Source organism: Culex pipiens, chromosome 2 (genome assembly GCF_016801865.2).
Source record: "Culex pipiens pallens isolate TS chromosome 2, TS_CPP_V2, whole genome shotgun sequence".
In the NCBI taxonomy this organism is placed as follows: domain Eukaryota; kingdom Metazoa; phylum Arthropoda; class Insecta; order Diptera; family Culicidae; genus Culex; species Culex pipiens.
Window position 1 is genome coordinate 17,767,943 of NC_068938.1, and position 23,735 is coordinate 17,791,677.

The 23,735-nt window shown below is 36.3% G+C and overlaps 1 protein-coding gene across 2 annotated transcripts in view; it reads right to left on the reverse strand.

The window, feature by feature from the left end:
• Positions 1 to 23,735, reverse strand: part of LOC120419466 (MDS1 and EVI1 complex locus protein EVI1-B-like) — a 136,905-nt gene that overhangs the window by 61,250 nt on the left and 51,920 nt on the right. For both annotated transcript variants that reach the window (XM_039582151.2, XM_052707718.1), the window contains exon 3: positions 13,084 to 13,374. The gene's annotated coding sequence lies outside the window, so the exon portion shown is untranslated. The remainder of the gene's footprint in view (positions 1 to 13,083; positions 13,375 to 23,735) is intronic.

Here is a 23,735-nt window from a genome sequence, read left to right on the forward strand (position 1 = left end):
TTATGAATTGTATCTATTTTATCTTTAATTTTTATTCTTAGATTACTTCCTAAATCTTCTAGAACTTCATATGGTCCTTCAAATTTCTGTTCCAACTTGGAACCAGTTTCATTTTTAATAAGTACTAGATCTTTAGATTTATATAGATTTTTATCGTCATGTCCGGTATTTTTAGCAATTCTCATTTCTTTAAATTTTAACAGACTTTCTCTAGCTTGCTTTTGAGCTGTCTGTAATTTAAATTTAAGAATAGCGGAATAGTCGTCTATGTTGTAGACTGGACTAATTTCCGTTTCTTCTTGTATGCTTGAGGGTAAATTGCATAATTTCCCGTATATTAATTCGAATGGAGTTTTTCCAGTTGCGCTGTGTACCGTAGTATTATAAGCGAACTTATAATACGGCACCCAAGCAGACCAATATCCATAAGAATTATTTGTTTGGATTCGTAGAAAATTCCCAAGCACTTTATGCGAATTTTCTAACGCTCCAATTGTTTCATGGTGATATGCTGTTGAATTGAGTTTCTCAATTTTCAGCATATCACAAATTTTTGTGAAAACAGAGGACATGAATTCTGTACCTCTGTCCGTCAATATTTGGTCGGGAACGCCATAATTTAAAATTATTGCTTCAACAAATGCTTTGGCCACTGCATTTGTTGACTTGTCAATAATTGGCGTTGCAGTTATGAATTTTGACAGATCGCACTGGGTAGTCAGTATGTACTGATTCCCGTAGGCGTCTGGTAATAATGGACCAACAATGTCCAAAAATATTTTTTCAAAAGCAGTTTTTGCTGTGCTTGTCATTGTCATAGGTACTTTTGTGCGGAAAGACTTATTTTGTTGGCATTTCACACACTTTTTAATAAAATTTGAGATATCCTGGTCCATGGATTTCCAGTAATATCTTTGTTTGATGGTATTTTGTGTTCGTTTTATACCAGCATGCCCTGCAGTTGGCAATATGTGGTAATTATTAATGATGAGTTGTTGCTCATCTTTATTTTCAACATGTTTTATTTCATTTCCTATTACAATGATAGGTGGCATACCATTTATTTTTAGAGCTTCTATTTGCTCTTTTATTTTTTTATATGTCTGCGTATTTTGCACGACTAGGCCTTTTATCGGATTCTTTTCTGTAAACACCACTAGTCGTTTCAATACTCCCCGTAGGTGAGATATTGACGTTTTAGGGTTAATAATCAGAGTTCCATCCTCAATCTTAAATTCATTTTCATTATTTCCAATTTGGATTTGTATGTAATCTGTTGCAACCTCACTTTTATCTTCATTTTTCTCAGCTGATTTAATTTTATTTTTATTTTGTGCTCTTGTACACACAAAATTTATTTGAGGCGTAAGTGCCTGGAGATCTTCAATAGAAATACGTGACAACGCGTCCGCTATCACGTTTTCTGATCCCTTTTTGTATATGACATCAAATTTATATTCTTCGAGTGCTAACCGAAATTTGGTTAATCTACTCGAAGGGTCAGTTAATGTGAATAAATAAACTAAAGGACGGTGGTCTGAATAAACATCAAATCTTCTCCCATACAAATATGGTCTGAAATGTCTGATTGCCCAAACCACTCCAAGTAGTTCTTTTTCAATTGTGCTGTAGTTTATCTCAGCTTTATTCAATGCTTTACTCGCAAATGCAATAGGTCTACCATTTTGGTTGCTTATAACAGCACCAATAGCTTTTCCTGATGCATCTGTGTGTAAAGTAAATGTGTTTTTATCCGAAAAATCTGGATAATCTAATATTGGTGGAGTAATAAAACAATTTTTCAAATGCTGGAAACTGTTTTCACATTCTTCCGACCACTCAAAATCTACACCTTTTCTTGTTAGTCTATTTAAAGGACTGCAAAGTTTGGCAAAATTTTTGATGTGCTTTCTATAGTAATTAGAAAAAGCTACAAATCTCTTTACTTCATCAGCCGTTTTAGGGCTGCTCCATTTTTTAATTATTTCAATTTTCGAAGGATCTGGTTTGATACCTTCTTCAGAAACAGTATGACCCAAATAGATCAACTCCTTCTTCAAAAAGTTACATTTCAACGGGTTTAATTTCAAATTAGTTTGTCGTAATCGTTCGAAAACATCAAAAAGATTTCGATTGTGATCTTCAAGTGTTTTGCCAAAGACGATTATATCATCAAGATAAACTAAACACCTTTCCATATTGAGACCAGCCATTGCAACGGTCATCAATCTTGAGAAAATTGAAGGACTATTTTTTAAACCCATAGGTAGACGAGTCATTTGGTACTGTCCCCTATTAGTACAAAATGAAGTACAGGATCTGTCCTCCGGTCTTATCTCACATTGATAATAACCTTGAGTTAGATCCAAATGCGAAAAATATTTTGCTCCTGCTAAAGATTCTATAACTTCCTCAATATTTGGAAGTGGAAATTTATCATCCTGTAAAACGTTGTTTAACTTACGATAATCTATGACTAACCGCCATTTTTTACTATCGTCAGTTGATTTCTTAGGAACTAATAACAAAGGACTATTCCATTCTGATACAGTCTCTTCGATTATATTGTCGTTTAGCATTTTATCAACTTGTCTCTGTACCTCATCACGCTGTGATTGTGGTAACTTATATGGACGGGTATACACTGGTTGTGTATCCGGTTTAACTTTCAAAGATGGCTGATAAATTTTTGTAACAGTTATTTTGTCATCTGTTAAACAAAATATATCACTAAATTTCAAACAAAGTTTAGTAATTTCAACTTTATCTTTTTCATTAATTCCATCAAAATTTAATTCTGATAAAAGTTTGTTTGCTCTGTCCACATTATAAGGATAAGCACTACCTATTTTTATCAAATCATAATTTTTAAAAGGTTTGGCCAAAAGTTTCAAGTCATTTACCTTTACGGCTTTATTTTTCAAATTCATCAGTCTAACCGGAATCTTTCCGTTGACTGGAGAAACTAACGCATTAGCTATAAAAACTAAAGGTTCTATTTCTTGATTTAAAATAACTAAATCCTCCTTAAAACTTGTTTCAATAAATGTTACTACTTCCGTTCTTGCGGGTATAACGAAGTTTTCATGGAACAATGGTTCCCGTAAAATCATAGTAGAATTTTCAAAATCTATTACTGCTCCGAACTTTCTTAAAAAATTCATTCCAACCAATCCTACTATAGAAGGTGATAGGTTTTCAACAATATGAAATGTTATGGGGTATTCATAACCATTATATTCTATAAACAATGATACAGTGCCAAGAGTGTGCGTAACTCCGTTTAAACCACGAACCTTTATGGACTGCGTAGCATTGATTTTTTCACGAAATTTTTGGGGTAAATAATTTATGTCTAGTAGACAACAAGATGCTCCACTGTCTACTATAAACGAAATTTCCGAGTTATTAATTTTAAATTTTAGGCGTAGGGCTCTTTCGGCATTTGAACTATGCACGAAAAAACTCGCCTACATTAACCTCTTCACGTGGTTGCTGAGGTTGTTGTTGTTGCTGCTGTTGGGGTCGCGGATCTTCCTGAACCACGTTAGCAACTCCTCGATTACCACCTCCTCGGTTATGTTGATAACCTCGATTTCCACGGTGGCCTCGATTCGAGTTGTAGCCTTGCTGCTGCTGGTTATTGTAACCTTGCTGATTACCATTTTGTTGTTCATAGTTTCTATTTTGGTTATTTTGATAACCACGATTTCCTCTGTTTTTATTACGTTTTCCTCGGTCTCGGCCTCGGAAACCTGGGTTACTATAACTGGCATAGGTCCACATGACTTCCTCGGGCATGGGCTGCGCATGTATCTCCAGAGCATCCGACAATGCTTTGGTTAAGGTTTCCGGATTTCTTGACCGCATTTGCAATACTTTCGATTGATCCTTAAGACCATTTATAAAAGCTTCTACAGCAATTGGTTCGACTATGGGCCGCGTGGCTGCCTCAGTTGGGAAAAGTTGTGGTTGTTTCGATACCCACGCTGCGGCTAACCTAGCTGCCACTTTCTCGATTTCATTCCCGAAATCGACTAAAGATTTGCCTTTTTGTTTCAACCCCCGTAACTCGGCTGTCACGGCAACTGGGGTTAATTTAATCCCAAATCGCGATCTTAGAGTATTCCGTGCCTCTATAATGGTAGCTATTCCCGTTAACTCACCGCGGGCGGCACCAGTTAAACGGTTGTTCATAAATTGAACAAACACCGCTTCATCGACAGTTGGTTGCCCCGCTCGGAGAACCGTCACGTCGTTGAGCCAGTTTTCCAACTCGGCTGCGTCGCCGTCGTATTTACCCACGACGCGAATAGCTAATGACAAATCTAATGTATTCGCCATTTTTACCTTTCTGTATAGCTTATTAATTGTTAGTATTACGTTCACTAAATTTTTAAAAGAAAGCGGCTCAATATTATTATCGAGCCGTGCCGTAAGTTTTGTATATGCTTCTCCGTAGAGATATCTTAAATTCTTCAATAATTGTAATTGTTCCGACTCCTTATAGAGTTCTATCTCGATTATTGCTGCATTATATACTTGTTTAGCCTCGTGTAATTTGGCAATTAATGTACTATTTCTATACCTCCTAGTTGGGGCTTTTGATAAATTATTTAATATTTTTGATAATTTTTCAAAATGTAGTTCCATTTAAAGTATTCTCACGCTTTGATGATTCGGACATACATCTCCAGTTGATCCAATCATTTTCCCAGGGCCTGCTTATCGGGTTGTGACGGAACCGACCGTTCCCACAACCGACGCTTCCCTTCTGCGATGAGATGTTGGTTGGTTATTGATGGTGTTCGCCTTGAGGATCTGCATATGGCTTGTGTCAGAACCGTCCGTTCTCACAACCATTGCTCTCCTGCTCATTTGATGTTTGATGCTTGTTGAATTGCCAAGGGCCTGCAACCCGGGTTGTGACGGAACCGACCGTTCCCACAACCGGCGCTTCCCTGATTTGTTTTATTTCTCTTGTTTTCAGGATAGAGTCTACATCCGGATTGTGGTAGTACGGACCGTACTCACAACCGACGCTCCTCTTGCTGTTGTGATATTTTTTGTCATCAACATCATCACAAAAATTTTTTTTTTTAGATATTAATTTTCAATTTTTCACTTTCACTTTTTGTGTTCATCCTGCTTCCTTTTTTTTTAGATATTAATTTTCAATTTTTCACTTTCACTCTTCATGTTCATCATGCTTTTTTTTTTTTTACAGATTTTTTTTTTCTTCAATTTGATTTTAAATGTTTATTCACAAACTTTCTTCTCTTTGTTTAAATCAATGTTCACTTATCGCTGCGTAGCGATATTATTCAACCTAGTCTCACGACTCGCGGCGGCCGTTGCCGTTCTTTGCACGTGTTTGGCAAAAAATTTACCCAGCATGTAAATTATTGCTGCTGCAGCTAGTACCACAAGCGCGATGGCGCTTACATGATCTGTAATTTTAACAGTATTCACTTCACTGCTAAACCAACTCATTTTAATGCTTTTGCTACTTTACAATTCACTACACTGGCATAAATCACTGTTGTGAATATTTCATTCACTTTTAGTCTTCACTTTAAGCTTTGAATTCCCGACAAAGAAAAACTTTTGTTAGAGCTGGCAGGATCGCCATGTTATGTTACGAGCGGGCGGTGATAAAAGAAATCTGTCCAGCTCGACTTCCAGTTTTAGAATGCCTCTTTATTTTTGTCATGGACTTAAACTACCCTGCTTAAGTCTAGTTACATAATCATAATGTACTCACGTTACATCTACATAACGTACAGAAAGAGATGGCGAGAGTCAGTCATACAAGTTATTTACCTCGAAGCACTCTTCGGGTGGTAACTTGTAAACAGCCGAATGCTCGGTGCCTGTTTGTTCAACATCTGGTACCCATAAAGAGGGTCAGTGTTAAATATCAACAAGGAAACGAGTATTCTGCTGATGATCGTGTTACTGAATTTGGGCGACAAGTAGGTCACCCAAGAAGTAGAACATAAATAATTGTTCTGCCTCAACTTTGTAATATGAGTCAGTAAAAACTGGCACAAAACATGTGTTGACCCACTACAAAAGAGTACCTCAAGCTTGATCTGCTTTCCAATCCTTTGGGCGCACATGCCTTGACCTTGTTTTTGGTAGAAATGTTCTGACACAGTCACGAAGGTATGTTTCGTATTTTAGTTATCATCGGCCGATTTTGACTTTGGTTGATACACCAGCCTAATATAAATTTCGCACCACAATCATTTGCAAATACTACACGCTTTCCTAAACAACTTTGTCGGTTTCGCATCCATCAACAACGCCAGCACCTGCAGCATCCACCGCGGCCTATCACCCATCTGGACAGAACATCTCCCGGCTGCAGCCTTGCGACCAACGCCACCATCCAACTCTAATCGGTCCTTTTTAGGGCCACCAATTTTCTCACGAAAGAGTTCTTCTTGTTCATCATTCCCACCAAACACTACCACCCCGAAATAATGCCCTTAGCTGAATTCCATCTCCCATTCATGATCATATTCCGTAAATCTATTTAAAGAATATAGCTAATTCTTCAAATTAATATATGGAAAACCCACATGTCCACATATCTAAATTTTACGTAAGTCTACGCCATTCCGGTTATGTCTGTGACATAACTACTTTGACTTTTTTTCTTTTTGAGTCCTATAAAACCTATAAAAAATCGAAAATAGAAATTTTGGGAATCCAACTTTTGTTAAAAAAAAAATTAATAAGAAATAAGTTATGAAATCAATATACAGATTTTCATATATTTACGTACCCATTATGTATGACCTGCACGCAAAATTGTATGAAAAACTAATGATGCAAAATTGCTCCTTTTGACAAAGGGAATGTATGGACATAGTTTAATTCTATTAAAAACAAAATACAAATTTTAAAATCGAGGAATAATTTACGAAAATAAAGCGAACTACTAATTTTCAATGTCCCAGAACCCAAATTAAAAAAAAACCCTAAGTTGATTCAAATGCAAAAAATAATATTCATCAAAATATATTAAATAGTTTACAATTGGTTTAAAAAAATACAGCAATAATTTTTTATCCGGAAAGTTTAAAAAGGGTGAAGGAGAAAACTTGAAATAGAATTTGGCAGTCTAAAAATTGAAAAAAAAAATGTATTTTCTCCTCAGTAATATACATCAATTCTTCAAATAGGTCTGAGCATTGTTTTTTTTGTTACTGAAAATTGGAAAATTCAATTTGCCAATGTTGATTAGCAATTTGTTGATGTTATTTCCTAAACTTGTTGCATTTTTTATGCATCCCGTAAATTATTGTCTACAAAATTATTCATAACAAAGTTTAACTAATTTTTCAAACATATTGTTGCAGGAATGGGTTAGTAAATTTTATTACTTTGGAAAAGAAGACAACAATTCCTTTGGATTATTTTTTCTTGCAATTTTTTGAAACGTATTTTTTTATTTTCTAATATTTAGGTTGAAAGATTGAAATATTGGTTATCTTTACTAATATAATGAGTTCCAAAAAATTAAATATGTGTTAAGTTTTTATAAGTTTTATTCCAAGTATTCAAACAAATCCAAAAGAAACAGTCCAAAATTAAGGGAATAGGAAGAAGTCAAAATCATAACCGAAAGTTCACAATGCAATAAATTTTGGATTAGATTTTCCTTTTTATAGTAATAAGTATTAATGCTGATTATTCGATATTCTAACATAGTCTTCAATTTTGACCATTTTTATGTAATTATATTTATCAAAATATCGTCAATTAGTTATGATTTTGTTTCTTAATGGTCAGATTTTGTATGTTTTGTAAAAAATGCATGCATGCCAAATAACATTTTCAAAATGAAAGCAGAATGATTTTTTTTATTGAGCATATTTTGTTAATAAATATTTTTTTAAAATTTAAAAAAAAACCAACTTATATTCATATTCGTAAAATATTTCTTTTAAATTAATTCATTGGTAAAGATTTGTTGGTTATCTAAAAATTTTTCGTTTATTTTTTATATTTTTTCAACTTTAGCCCACCCCAAACGGTGGAATTGTGTCACTGTCACCAAGACGCCAAGACACCACCACATAGCCCTCTTTTCCTTTCTGTCATAAAGGCCTTCGCGGGTGCGCACAACTTTTGTTGCATATATCGCTGGAGGGCAAATAAAAATAAAACATAAAATAACATAGCTTTTTTAAACGAGAGCAATCATCAGCTGAGATGAACTCGGTGGGGAGAGGAGGCGGTTTGCGCGGGGGACGCGCAACTTAAAGTGATACATAAATTTAATTTTACTTTCAATTCAAGCACGTCGAGTCAAGTCGCGACTCAACTACGTCGTCCGTACACCACATGTTGGGACTTTAAAGTCGATCGTCGGCGGTGGTGTACCTCGGAGAAAACGGTTCAGCAGTCCCGGGACGGTCGCGCGTATCTTCAACTTGTCATCTTCAGTTGAAATTGGTCGTAAAGGAAAAGTTGCGCTCGGGTTTTTCGGTCCGCGCCGTGAGGCTTTTCGTGTCTCGCTCTATTGTGAGGTCGAGGGGTGGAGGGTTTTGAAACACGGAGCAGGAATGCGGATCACTTTTTTAAGAGAAGAGGAGGAAGGAGTTGGTACAAAATAACGATTAAAATGGAAGCTACAAATTAGAGTAAATATAAGCCTGTCATCGAAAGGGAATTTTCATTCATTAAAGAGCGCAAGCGCGAGGCGCGAGCCGTGGTCCAGGAATCGTAAATCTTGCAGTGGATTTGAACGCTGGATGCTGGAGTTTCGAAACACGAAGTTTGCTTGGAGCCAAATCCGAGCCGTAACACGGAAGATTGGGGTGATACTGGAAAGTATCGAGGGAGGTGGCACAGACTCTGGTAACGGTTAAAATATGTGGTGTCCGATTGATGCAGATGGTTTGCATGAGACCAAATGGTAATGAGTTTTTGGAACACTTGAAGTTTTTTTTTTCATATAATGTCCCTAAAGCCCATCAAACTTAATTCTTGTTGTTCTTCATATTATCCTTCCTTTAGAGTCCATGATCTTTCTCATACAATGATCATAAATGTACCCAAAACCTGATTATCAAGTCCGCTAACAATCTTAAGAGCTACTCCACGGTCAATAATCTTCCCGCCAAAACCAATTCATTACTCACAATCTTGTTTCTCATGAAGCTCAACCTCGTCATCCCTGAACACAACCACCCCATCTAAGGCTTCTCCAACCGAGCTTCTCTAATCACATTACCATTTCCCACTTTCGTTCTCATATCGGCAAAACAACAACAAAAACCAAAGCCGGAGCCTCCACAAGCCCCTGTCAAAGCGTCCGTGATCGAACGAGACGTCCCAATCGCCAATGCCAAGATCTTGTGGGCGCGCTCGCAAAGGGAGAAAAAGTGAACTCTTATTAATTAAATCTTTCAAACAGCCTTCAAAATATGTATCGAATCACAGCAGCGCTGGCAAACAACAACGACGTCATCTGTCATCTTAAACCGAAAATCTTCGCCCATCTCCAATTCCGTTCCGGTTTTGCGGTGAAGATCTCCGCGGTCCGCTAGCCATCGGGTATAAGTCTCTCTCCGAAACTGGATCTGGCAACGGTGTGTCCAAATCTATCACCCATCATCCATCATCGAATGTAAAGCAGGGTCCCCGCGAAAATCAGACAAACCAGATTAACAAATAAAAGTGAATTTTTGATGTTTGGTTTGGTTGGTGTGGGGAAAGAAGTAAGCGGAGTGGGGGGTTGTGGGAGATGCTGCGATGAACATCAACCACCCCGGTACATGTCAAATCGTTGTTGCCGGATGAGTCCGGCAGTGATTGAGTGATGTCCGAGTGGGGCGATGTAACGGGATGTCTTGAATAGTTTCGTTTGAGTTTACATGATTTGATCCATGCGAATCTTATATAGTGAAGAATTTTGAAATCACAGCAAAATTTATATTTAATGTTCCTGAAGCATATCAAAACTTGTTGCTCTTTATGTAATTCTAAGGTAGTAAATCCTAAAGAGAATGAAATGTTCCTGAAGCAAATCAATTTGAATACTTGTTGCTCTTCATGTAATCCTCAGGTAGTTCATCTAATAGAGTCCAAAATCTTCTTCATATAATGTCCTGATCCATATCAAGCTAGATACTTGTTGCACTCCATGTAATCAATCGTATAGAATCTTCTTCATAATATAACAATATATTAAAATTGCTCTTCATATAAACCAAGGTTGTTAACGATAAAATTATCGAGGCTCGATCGATCGTTATCGTTATTTCGATAAATCTATCGGCGATAATGTACGATAACTCATTTTTAAAATCTTTCTAAATCGACTTAATTTTAACAAAATCATGTTACATTTTCAATGCTTTCACTAAGAATACGGTTTTTGAAAATCTAGTAAGCTTCAAAGTAATATATGCACTCAAAATAGTTCACAAAATATATTTTTTACTCACATTTTCATAATTTGCAATATGGGTTTCAAACAATGCAAAATTTTGTTTTAATGAGAGTTTTTTTAAATTACTAAAATTTTCACAAAAAGCGTATTTTTTCGAAAATACTAAAATTTTCCAAATCAGCAAATGCTAAAAAAAAACAATAATTTGCAATATGGTATCAAACGAAGCAAATTTTTACATGTTTTTTTCACTTTATTAAAAAAAAATATTAAAAATTAGAATTTTCACAAAATACCGTATTTTTGCGAAAATACTCAAATTTTCATAATTTGCAATATGGATATCAAACAAAGCTAAATTTTGTATTCTTTTTTTTGAGACTTTTTTTAAATACTTAAATTTTTACAAAATACCTTTTTTTTAAATTACTAATGTTTTCATAATTTGCAATATGGGATCAAACGAAGCGAAATTTTGTTTTTTTAAAGTTTTTTTTATATACTAAAATTTTCACAAAAAAGCATATTTTTTCGAAATAACTGAAATCAAATTTGCAAATACTAAAATACAATAATTTGCTATATAAATATCAAACGAAGCAAATTTTTCCATATTGTTTCGCTTTATTAAAAAAATATATTAAAAAATTTCGCAAAATATCGTATTTTTGCGAAAATACTCAAAATTTCATAATTTGCAATATGTATTTCAAACGAAGCCAAATTTTGTTTGCTTTTTTGAAAGCTTTTTTAAATACTTAAATTTTCACAAAATATCGTATTTTTTTGAAAGTACTCAAATTTTCATAATTTGCAATATAGGTATCAAACGAAATGAAATTTGGTTGGCGTTTTCACATTAATAGAGTTTTTTTTGTAGAATACTAAAATTTGCACAAAATACCGTTCTTTATAAGAATATACTTCCATTTTCATAATTTGCAGTATAAATTCAAATGAAATGAAATTTTGTTTGCTTTTTCACATTAACATCTCTATTTTAAAAATACTAAAATTATCACAAAATAACGTATTTTTTTTATAAAATACTACAATTTTCACAATTTGCAACATGGGTATCAAACGAAGCAAAATTTTGTATGCTTAATATAAGGTATTTTTTCAGTAAAATATAAAAAAAATCGTTAAATAGCGAATTTTACGAAAATAGTCAAATTTTAAAAATTGCAATATGGATAGCAAACGAAGCGTTTTTTTTTTGCTTTTTCACTTTGTTAGAGTTTTTTTTTTGTAAAATGCTGAAATTTTCACACAATAGCGTATTTTTTTTAAATATTTTTTTATTTGCAATATGGGTATCAAACGAAGCAAAATGTTGCATACACAATTTGAATGTTTGCATAAAGCATGCAAAATCCCGCTACGTTTGATACCCGTTTTGCATATTGTGAAAATTTGAGTATTTTCGAATAAAAACGGTATTTTGTGAAAATTGTAGTATTTTATAAAAATACTATAAAAAACTTTCGCAACGTTTTATACTCATGATGCGATTTTTTTTGTATTTTGCACACTATGAAATTTGAGTATTTTTGAAGAAAAACGGTATTTTTTGAAAATTTTAGTATTTTATAAAAATACATTAATAAAGTGTAAAAACATATATAATTTCGCTACGATTGCAACCCAAATTGATTTTTTTTTGTATTTTACAAATTATGAAAATTTGAGTATTTTCGAATAAATACGGTATTTTGTGAAAATTTTAGTGTTTAAAAAAAACTCAAAAAATAGCATACCAAATTTGGTTTCTTTCAATATCCATTTTGCAAATTATAAAAAATAGATTATTTTCGCAAAAATAAGATATTTTGTGAAAATTCCATTATTTTTTTTTATAGAGTAAAAAAAAAAACATACCAAAATTTGATTCGTTTGATACTCATGTTGCTTATTTTTGTTTTTGTTTTGCAAATTATGAAAATTTTAGTGTTTTCGAAAAACTACGATATTTTGTGGAATGTTTTGTATTTTCCGAAAAAAATCTCAAATAAAAAGCATACAAAATTTCGCTTCGTTTGATCCCATATTGAAAATCATGAAAGTTTGAGTATTTTTGAAATAAAACGGTATTTTGTTAACATTTTGAGTACATATTTATACTTGGGAACTATCTAAATTTTCAAAAAATATAGCCGATTTTAGAAAGATTTTAAAAATGAGTTATCGTCCATTATCGGCGATAAGATTATCGCCGATAGAAATATCGAAATAAAGTCCATGATATTCTTCATATAAAGTTCCTAAGGCCTATCAAACTCATTACTTTTAGGTCTTCATAGAATTCTCATATATCACATACATACATATAAACAAGTCTTGTTGAATCCTTTTCAAAGAGTACCTCTTGTCCTCGTTCAAAGTTATACCTTGAATTCTTCATTTAGATCTGAATATTTCTTCGTAAAGTGAATATGATCTACTTCAAACCTCTAGTCCTCCATAAAAAATCCCTAAGAGAATACCCAAATCATACCACAACTGACATCCCTTCCAACTCGGGGACCGTCAACTCTTCGTTCCAAACTCGGCAATCCCCCAAAAGCCCACGCACTTCTAAGAGATTCTGCGACAGCAGAACCAAATCTTCGTCCCGTAACCACAACACACACACAAAAAAGAAGTATCAAATTTGTCGCAGCACAACTCACCTTCGGCCAATTCTGCGTTGCTTGGTGAGGTCCGGCCAGCTTCTCGTAGCAGTAGAAACAATACCGCAAAAATTAAGATCACCGTCTCTCGTTACGGCCTGTTTTGTTCCAGCTTGGGCGAGATTAGAGTAGATTCATATTTTTTGTAGCTGGTCAGTACGGCAGTTGTTTGGGGGTTGGCGGTTGATTGATTTTTTCAAGGTTCCACCAACGGCGGCGATGGCGAAGCAGTTTTTTTTTTTTTGCAAGGCCCGATGATGATATCTGGAGTGACAGAGCTGGTGTCCGAATCTGTGGCGGAACGAGAGAAGGGGGAGGTGGTCAGTGTTTTAGGTCTACGCGCTTGAAGTTACATTTATTTTTAGGTTTTTTTTTTTTGTGGGCTACGATCGCGAGCCAGTGTGAATGGATGATTATAATATGATCTGAAAAAGTGATTAATTAATATCAAGGCTTTCGGGGGCCAGGGTGTCGTCGAATCTTGCAGAATAAAACAACTACATCATCGTCGACGACGAAGGAGATCTGGCCGTTTCGTGTTCATCTTGAGCGAGGAAACCAGGAAGATCTCGGCGGGACTTGGAGGTCTTTGATAGATGTTGTTGAACAACAGTCCGTTGGACATGTTCGAGATGCGTCACAGACGATAAGGGCGAACTAGTTATTTGAGAGGTTTTGAGAGGAGGCACTTTCCGAAGGAGATGGCCTTGCTCTTTGGAGGAAGTGTAATGAGTTGAAGACCTTCAATGAAACATTCGTGGAGTATTTTTTGAAGAACTGAATAGTCCTTCATACAGAATCTCTGGTAATCTCTCATAAACTAAGAGTTCTTCAATAAGGGTGATCTTTTTGAATGTGTTCTCAAGTCGTCTTCAATCCAGATCAAGTTCGAAATGCCATCTTTGGGCGCACCTCACGCGCTCCCAAAATGTCTCAATAAATGCCACACATGTTCAGAGATTTTCAAAAGTCAACACCCGCGTGACATTAAGTCATCCGTCATGTAAATCCCAACCCGCTCTGCGTTAAACCCATCAACCACGTTCTCGCGCTCATCGCGTAGATCCAAAAGCGTGCGTTCGCCCCAAAAGGCCACGGCCAACGCTCGAGATAAGCCTCAGCGCGACCTCCGAGTGGACGCTCTGAGAAACAAAACGAAGACCCATCCCCGCGGACTCATCTTCCGCGCGTGAATCTCCGCAGACCCAAAAATTGCGCACTATTAGGTCGTCACAACGCTCATTTGAATGTCAAGTTGTAGCGCTCGGTAGCAACATCCATCCTGATGCAATACATGACATGCCCCAGTGTTGAGGCCATTTAGCATAACTTCCAGCAAGCATAAACGAGGTTTGCGACAGACGCGTCTAATAACGACCGTGGGAGGATCGAATTTTTTGCTTCTTCAAACGAGACACAATCAGCTATTGTTTCAAGACGGTAAGTATGTGCGCGCGCACTCGTGCAAGTTTTACAAAATATTGTTTGATTTGCTCATTAGCATGGGGTTGAAGTTGCGGCGGGTTTGTCGGTGTACCATCAGGATGGTGTTCAAAAGCGGGCACTTGGCGGTTTTGACAAGGTTTGTGGCACAGTTGGAGGCTGAAGCTGTTAGGAGTGTTAGGTATGCGCGACCGGAATTGTCCTCTTTTATGACGGAGACCGGAACTGGTGGTGTTTGAACATTGTAGAATCAGATGAGCTTTGGATTTATATCCAACGACCCCATATAAGTAAAATTAAAAAATAAAACGTAAAAATTTCCAGATCACTTCAATGCATTTTTGAGGTGATATTTGAGCTCCAAGATTTATTGATGATGTTTAGGGTTAGTGAAATTTCACGATTTCGCGGACATCGTGAAATCCGCGAAATTTGGCTTTTTCCGCGAAATCCCGTGAAATTTTATGTTTGTGTGAAACTGTAACGATTTTTCTCAAAATAATTTATCAAACTCAAATAGGAATAAAAACAATCCTAAGAACGACTGTAGAATTAAGCGAAAAAATACCATGGTTTAATCACTAATATAGGAATAGTGATTTTTGACGATTTCGTGGATCAACACAAAAATATTTCATGCCTAAAGACTATTTAAGTAATTTTATTAGTTTTCAATTGAAAAGTTTGATATGAACCATTTGAAGAATTGTTAAGATTTTTCAGGTGTTATTAGAAACCAACTAAATTTAGTAATATTTTCATTCGCTGTAATACAATTTTTAATGCTATTTTATATGAAAGGTAAAATTAAGAGTATTTTTTATCTCTGAATTCACCTTCTAAAAACATTTCAGATTTTTTTTCTGAGTCCTGTTTAATTTTAACGATATTTGATTATTTGGGTGAATGATTCCCGTGAAAATAAAAAAAAAATCTCATTGTGAATACAAATTTAGATTTCGATACAAATCATATTACTTTAGTCTGTTGATTTTACATTAAGTTTATGAAAAGTGTGATGAAAACCGTTAAACCGTTATTTTACTCATTTTGGCTTTACAAGATTGTCTAATCTTGTTTTGACATGAAATTCATTAAAATGTAAAATGATGTAACAGAAGCAAATCAGCGAAATTTTTTTAGCTTTATTAGTCGAATATTAAAAAAGCAGTTCAGTAAATGAGAATACGTATGCCCTACATTTTGTTTCAAAATATATGTTTATATAGCCCATCCATAAACCAGGTGGAAACTTTTTCTAAAATTAGGAGAATTTTGTGGTGTCACGTTCAAATCTAGTGAAGAATATTTTAGTTTATTGAAGAATAATATATAATGAAACATAAAAAGTAGTTTCTGTGATTTAAACATAAGATTTTCAGAGTTATTTTAACATTTTTCACGTTCCGCGAAATTTGCGTGAAATTGAGTGTTTTGAAATAGAGGTCCCCGTGAAATTTTCAATTTTCGAGCGTGAAAAATCACTAAGCCTAATGATGTTCGATAAATTTCACGATAATTGCATTTAAGACATAAAATAAAGGACGTTTGGTTGCTGAGTTAATGTCACATAAAAATTCGACTCTATTTTTTTTGAAAAAGTCCTTTGAGCAAAATTTAAAATGTCTGCTGTTTGGGTGTTTTTGAAACCACCTTGAGTTAGAGGTTCGAATCCAGCGGCGGGCGCTCTAAAATTCTTTGTGTAAATATGGGTATTCGGCGCCGTCGCTTCGTGCCATAGTTTCATACACTTAGGAGCTCAGGGTGGCGAAGTCCTTGTAGATAAAAAGGAAGACACTAGTGGTTGGTACTAGCAATGGTGACCGACAGCTATAAAGTCAACTTCGTTTTTTTTTGAGTTAGAGGTATTCAAAAACAAAACAAAAAATGATTTTAGGCCCTTTAAGCTCTAGATCTTTTTTTATCATTTTGGTTTTCTTTCAGAAGTGGTATCACAGCAACCATGGATTTTCAGAAAATCAGTGAAACTCTAAATTGACACAGTTACATATTATTGCCTAAACAATCGAGTCAGAGGGTATCCCTGATGTCATTTTTGTTTTTATTGTCACCCTATTGTACATACAACTTTCCAGGAGAGAAAAAATCCCAAAAATATTCCTCGAAAGTTGGATTTTTAAACTCCCTAATCGTAAAGCCAGGGAGTATCTCTTGAGAATTTCCTAAATTTAATTTTTTTCTCTTGTCACCCTAATGTAAAATAATCATATCTACCCATAGAGACCCAAAATATGAAGAAAAAAAAACGATATTTTTACTATCTCCATAAATTTTGAGGGCAGTTTAAATTTCTGTGGTCAAATTTACATGGAAAAAGTTAAGGTTTGACAATTTTAAAATTTCATTAGGGTGGTACCTTATACTCTTTCCTTGAAATTTAAACATTTTAAAAAAGGATATCCCAAGATAATAAAAAATACCCTTGAGATACTTTAAGCGTTTGTATTGCCAGATCTCCTTTTTTGAATGTAGGTTGACGTTTAAAATTTGTCTCGCGATTTTTTACAAGATTTAAGTACAAAATTGTTTTTTACTAAATTAAAAACGTTTGTTTTGGGTTTCAAATGTGGTCTGATCTTAATTTTTCTTTGAAACTTTATCATAAATTGCTGTGTTAAAAAAAACAAAAACAAAATATTTAAAAAATTTATCGTGAGCCACCCTCATTTTCAACAAACTTAAAATTTGTCCCATTCTTTTTGAAACATTTTTCCTGAAAACAGCAAAGCTCCAAAACTTTACCATTTTTCTTTGACAAGTCTACAACTATGGATGTATGAAATCAACATTGAAAAAAAAGATACTCTGATTTTTTTGTGTGTTGAATTTCCAAATCACTTTTAGTTTAAAAATAGTAGTTTATGCAGCAAGTTGCAAAAAGAGGATTTTTTCAGCACGAGTCGTACATTTATCCAACGAGGTTCACCGAGTTGGATAAATACGACGAGTGCTGAAAAAATCAAGTTTTGCAACGAGTTCCATACAACATTTTTTGCAATTTCGAAAAACACCCATTGAGTGAAATTTTAAGTTGAATTTTCATGTATTTTGTCAATAAATCGTTTAAATCAAAAAAATGTTGAAAAGTGTTACTTTTCGAAACAAGTTCTGAAAAGTTCAACTTTTCAGCACCCATTTGATTGCTGAAAAGTAGAAAACTGAAAAAGAAATTTTGATTTTATTTTAACATTTCAAATTAATTTGGCAATCTACAAGTACTTTTTTTAATTATTCACATTTTTGATTTTTTAGACATTGTGCCCAATCAAAAAAATATTCGTAAAGCTGAGAAAATAACATACAATTTTATGCAAGATTTTATGTTTTTAAGTTTGTTAAAACGGCCTTTGGTTGCAAAAATAATCCAAAAATAGGAAAATGAGATTTTCTCAGTGTTGCCAAATAAGATCTCGTTTTTTGATTATTGAAATCTTGGGAATTATTGGTTCGTTTTTTAATCTTAAAAAGTGAAAATTTTGTGATTTTTTTGCTCTTTTCAATGAAAATTGTTTTGAAGTTTTTAAATACGCCCCAACATTAAATGTCAAAAATAAGTGTTTTGGCCCTTTCAGAAGGTTATCCTCGATTTTTTATTTGGAGATCATGTTTCGATCAAAGATTTCAATTCTGATTCTGATTCTGATTTTATGTTTCAATGGTATTTTATGTCATTAAAAATAATCAATAGTGACAAAAAGTGCTTTTTAAATTAGCAATTTTTCTGTGTATCATTTTTTTACGAATGGCCATACTTATAACTTTGCCGAGTTCACCAAATATACCAAATTCCTTTGAAGATACGGATTTTTGAATTTTCACATACCATTTTTCAATGGACAGCTGCTAAATTTGTATGGTAAATGATTTGGACAAAATGATGATTAAAATTGTTTTTTTGGTTTACGGAACGAAGTACAAGAGAAATTTTCATCCAACTTAAAAAAATGTAAAATTTATTTTCCAACAATTTGGCAAAGGAGAATCGCTCAGAATCAAATTGTTCTTCAACTGGAATTTGTACCATCTTCATAAAGTATCCACAAAAGCTGAAAAGCTCACCGAACCTACATTGAAGATTACCCAGGAAGATAATTGATACATGCTTCACAACTATGATAGACCTCAAATCAAACAACTCGCGTGCGACAACAGATCTCTTTCTTCAACCTTCGCGCCTTCGTCAACTTTGTCGGAAAGAGAAATCGAACACCGAGACACTGCTGTTTACATCTCTGATCACTCTCCGTTTACAATAGAACAACGACGACGACGACATCTAATGAACACCTTCGGGTTTTCGATTTCATAGCCGTTAGACAATGATCTTCCTACTTTTGACCCAATTCCGATGCTTTGCGAGCGCGAGCTCGCGCCCGCGGTTACATTCTTTTGTGCTCGAAGAGCCTCTCGAGATTCGGCGAATGTCCACGCGGTAATTGGGTATTTGACTTGGTGGCCGCCAGAGTATCTAATGAGCATACTTCACGCCACCGTGTGCGCCGACCGACAACCCGTCGGTGGAGTTTGGAGAGCAAATATAATCAATCAGGCTGAAGTTCGGCGCGTTTTATTGAAGCTAACTAGAGCTCGAAGGATGAAAGGTGCCGACCAAACTCTATCGAATTGAAGTCGGTGAGTTGACGCGGTAAGTGTCAGCCGAGAGATTTGCATAATTGGACACTCCTACGGAAATTGGAGTTTCTGAGCGCGGTTGTTGGTGTGTCGAAATTGGTGCAGTACGGGTTTGAGGGATGCCTTGCGGGCTAGAAATCCTTGCCGGGCGTGTGTAGGTGCCTTTGGGGTGACATAATTGACGCGAATACTTTGTCTCGACGAAGGTTTCGAAGATACCGTATCGAAGGTTGAACCTTAACTCATGGGAACCACTGGCTGTTACCACGTAAAGTTACAATATTAGTGCAGCCAATCCTCGAAACCATCGCGTAACGCCAGAAGCCCTCCAGCGGCGGTGACCATCGTGAGAAAATCCGATCACCTCGGAATTTTTCGCACCCAAACGTCAATGATGGACGACGGTCGGCCCAGGCCCAGCAGGGGAAGATATTAGGGGGCCTAAATTAATGAGGCTCCTCTGGTGCCGTGGAAATAGATAATCCCACCAGCTAGAAAATTGACCTCGCACTCAATCGCCTGTCCGAAATGATGACAGCGACGGTAGAAGCCCAGCGGGGTCCACGCGAACCGTTCAATAACTCATATCTCGTTGTCCCAAAAATGGAAGGTAGCGAAGCTTCCGTCAAATGAGTTACAACACGGCTTGGTCCGCTACCGGTTGATGAGTCAACCAACGCCACGCTGAACTTCACGAAATTGGAACCGCGCCCACCAGATCGTACACGCGCTGACCTTGACTTTGCAGAAAACTGTCCATCTTCAGCGTTGAAGTCGCTACCGAACGCCAATGGCAGATGAGTCACTTTGTACAGCATGCACTTCCAACTCCCCGCTGAATCTACCAAGTTGTTCCCACGCTGACCGTCCTTCTCCGTTCGGAGTTGTGTAATTTAACACCTCCCCGACCCCTACCTCCCCCTTCTTTAAAAGACAGAAGCGACGAACCTGCTGCGCCCAAGTCGCCACACTTTATCTCCCATCCCATCCGCTCGCTCGCGCGGTCTATTTGCATAGAGTTAACAATTAATCATAAACTAATTCATTTTCGGTAGCTCCCGCGCGCGCGAGATTTAGCTCATAAAACCATTTTCCGGTCCTTTAGCTCCGAACAAAAAAACGCTACCATCTTTATCAACGCGCTCCCTGAGCGCTCGCTAATGAAGTGCGATCGTGTTGTGCGACCTGGTCGGCATCCCCCCCGAAAAGGTTAATAATAAGTTTATTATTTATACTGGCCCCCTCTCTCTGTCGGTTCAGGCGGAAATGACACGTCCATAAAAACGTTACCCTCCAGCCCGCTCTTCGCCATCAAGCGACGAACCCCGCTAATGACTCTTTGATACCATCAAGACGAAAGTGAAGCTTAATCGTCCGGGTAATTATCACCTCTCTCGCACCCCGCTCACCTCTGAACCCCCTCTCTGCGGCGGCGATGATGAGCTTCATCGCGATGGCTTCATATTCTCACCTCGGCGTTGGAGAGACCCGTTTATTGGACGTTTAACTGGTCACGGTACGGAGCGTTTAGTGAGCGTTTTCTTGATTTTCGTGAGGGGGCGTTTAACCCTTTGGTGGCCATTTCTATGAAATCTTGATTGCTGGGCAAAATATTTCGATGAAATCAATTCTGACTTCAGACTTCAAATTAAAAAAAATCTCAATTTCATCAACTCCAGCTATTCCCGACCAAATATAAAATTAAGCTGAGCTCAGTAGCTTTTCAGAATTTGTCAACTCCAACTCCTGTACCTCAAAAAACTCTAACTTAACTGGTTTTGACTGTACAACTCAGCTGATTAAAAAAAACTTATATTTTGTCAAATTTGACTCCGTCTTCTATTCCCGTCCAAATAAAAAAAATAATCTGAGCTTGGCGGCTTCCCAAAAATTGACAATTCCAATTCCTGCTCCTCTAGATTCTCAATTAGACTGTACAACTCTGCTGGAGAAAATATAGCCTTACCTCAGTGAGGAAGGCAAAATAAACTGAGCTCGGAGGCTTCTGCAAAATTTGTCAATTCCAATTTCAGTTCCTAAACAATCTCGAACTTAACTGATTTTGACTGTATAACCTTGCTGGTTCAAAAATCTTAAAATTTGTAAACTTGAAATCCGTTTTTTTGATTCCCGGTCAAGTATAAAATTAATCTTCCCACAATTTTTAAACTCCAACTTCAGTTCCATAAAAAAACTCAAACTTCACTGATTTTAACTGTAAAACCTGCTGGTCGAAAAAAACACTAAATTTGTCAATTTCAACTCCGACTTTCATTCCCATCCAAATATAAAATTAAGTTAAGCTTGATGACCTCTTAAAATTTATCAATTCAAACTCCGTTTCCTCAAAAAATCTATCTTCACTGATTTTGACTGTACAACCCTGCTGGTTCAAAAAAAACTCATAATTTCTCAACTTCGACTCCGACTTTATTTACCGTCCAAACATAGAATTAAGCTTGATTTGGCTCAAACGTTGTGGGGGCCTTCCCTATGACCAAAGAAGCAAGCTGTACGTAAATATTTAAACAGCTGTTACTTTTGATTGAATTTTCTGATCAATTTGGTGTCTTCGGCAATGTTGTAGGTATTGTTGATGACTATTGAGAAAAATAGGTACACGGAATTTATTTTTAGCTGTTTTTTATTATCATTTTTTTCACAAAAACTCAATATAAGTATTTTATGATTTTCGAGTTTTTTTTATATGTTTTAGAGGACAAAAACCCGCAACTTTTGAGCTATGGAGAAGTATGGTCAAAAAATCTTCCGCCGAGTTAAAAATTTAAAAAAAATAGTGATTTTTGGAAAAATTCGAAATTTTATAACAAATAAAAAGTTTGATCTCAATCTTTTATGTAAAATTGAATTTAAAATCGAAAAATACTCTAAAGATTTTTTTGAAATTCTTACAACTTTGGCGTTGGAGTCTTGGTCAGAATTGGTCAGAAAATTCACTCAAAAGTTACAGCTGTTTAAATATTTGCGTACCATTTTTGTATGGACAGCTGCCAAAATTGTTTGGAGACTTGTATTGGTCATAAGAAAGGCCCCCACAAATTTTGAGCCAAATAGAAAAATACAAAAAAATATGGTCGAAATCGGCTGATTTCGTAGAGAATTGCTCCTTAAGATCTTCAAAAATATTCAATTTCAGGTCGATTGCCGAAAAAAAATTATAAATTATACATAAGATACCTTCGAACTTGAATTCAACTCCTGCTTAAGGATCAAACTCAACTGAGTTTGATCGCGTCCTCAAAAAGTTTCGACTCTACTGACTCCAACTCCAATTCCACACCGTCTTCACCATTCTCACCTCAAAGTGTGACTTTTCCCAGCTTCACTTTTCCTCTCGCCGGGCGCGTAAACACTCGCGACAGGAAAACCTCTGGCCCCCTCGTTTTTTTCCGACAATTTTCACACCTCTGCGGCGTAAAAAAGTGAAACAAAGTGCAACTCGCGCGAATCATTACCGATTTGATGTGTTAAGCCTAGTTCCCCCCGCTTCTCAACTCTTTGTTTTTCATCTTGACCGCACTGCTCCACACAAAACACACACAAAGCGCCCGGTCTGTTTAGTCTGTCAATTTCCGTTCCATCGTCGATCAACTTTGTCTTTCTCCCGCGCACCTGTTTGCTTGTTCATCAACGGGTCTTCACACGGCGCGGCGCCACTCTGGGGTCTTTGCCAATGTTCCCACCGTAATTATGAAGATTACTACAAGTTTAGCACATTTTTACGCCTTGCTTACACTGCCTGTCACGGAGGGGTGTTTGGCGTTTTTTCCCTCTCTTGTTGGGTGACTTCCTTCTTGTTGTACCTCTCTGGAAAGAGAGCTGACGACAGGCGCTGGACTCCGTGCCGTGGAAAACTGGAATTGTTTGAACGTTAAATTTAATGTCGAACGTTTAGGCGCGCGAGATTGCGAGATCCATATCTGCAGCAAGTTGATGGGCAGGCCGGTTTGAGTTTGTTGCTGATGATCTTCCGGTACCGCCCCGCGTCATTTTCACCGGCAATTATCACCGCGAGTTGCGCGATATCTGAGGTACTGTTTAAGATTGTGATCGGAAGTGCACTGCAGGTTGGAGTTTGTATTAGGTAGACAATGTTGTTCAACGATTGCCTAAAGTTGTTCCAAGAACAACTAGGAATGTAGAGTTGAAAAAGAGGTTATGGTTTGGTACGTGACGACTTCACGCCATCTTTTTTTGCGAAGCTCTCTTCCGGTGTATCTGCAACGAAGAAGACGCCTTTGATCTTTGATAGTCCCCCTCACAAAACCCACCGAAAACTCAAGTTTGAAGACGTTCCATCGCGCCCATTTCATCTCGTCGTCGTCGTCTGCCAGAAATTAATGTCACACTCCCCAGCATCAACATCAACAGAGGAAGAGGCCTATTGTTTTAAGGTTATGCAGTTTGAAGGAGTGCGAGGCGATGATGGGTGACAAATTTATTCGCATTGTCTCCTGTCTATGGCTCACAAAAAAGAGGTGTTTCGCGCTAGACGACACTTCGTGGTGAATTTTAATCGAGAATCTAGGATGACA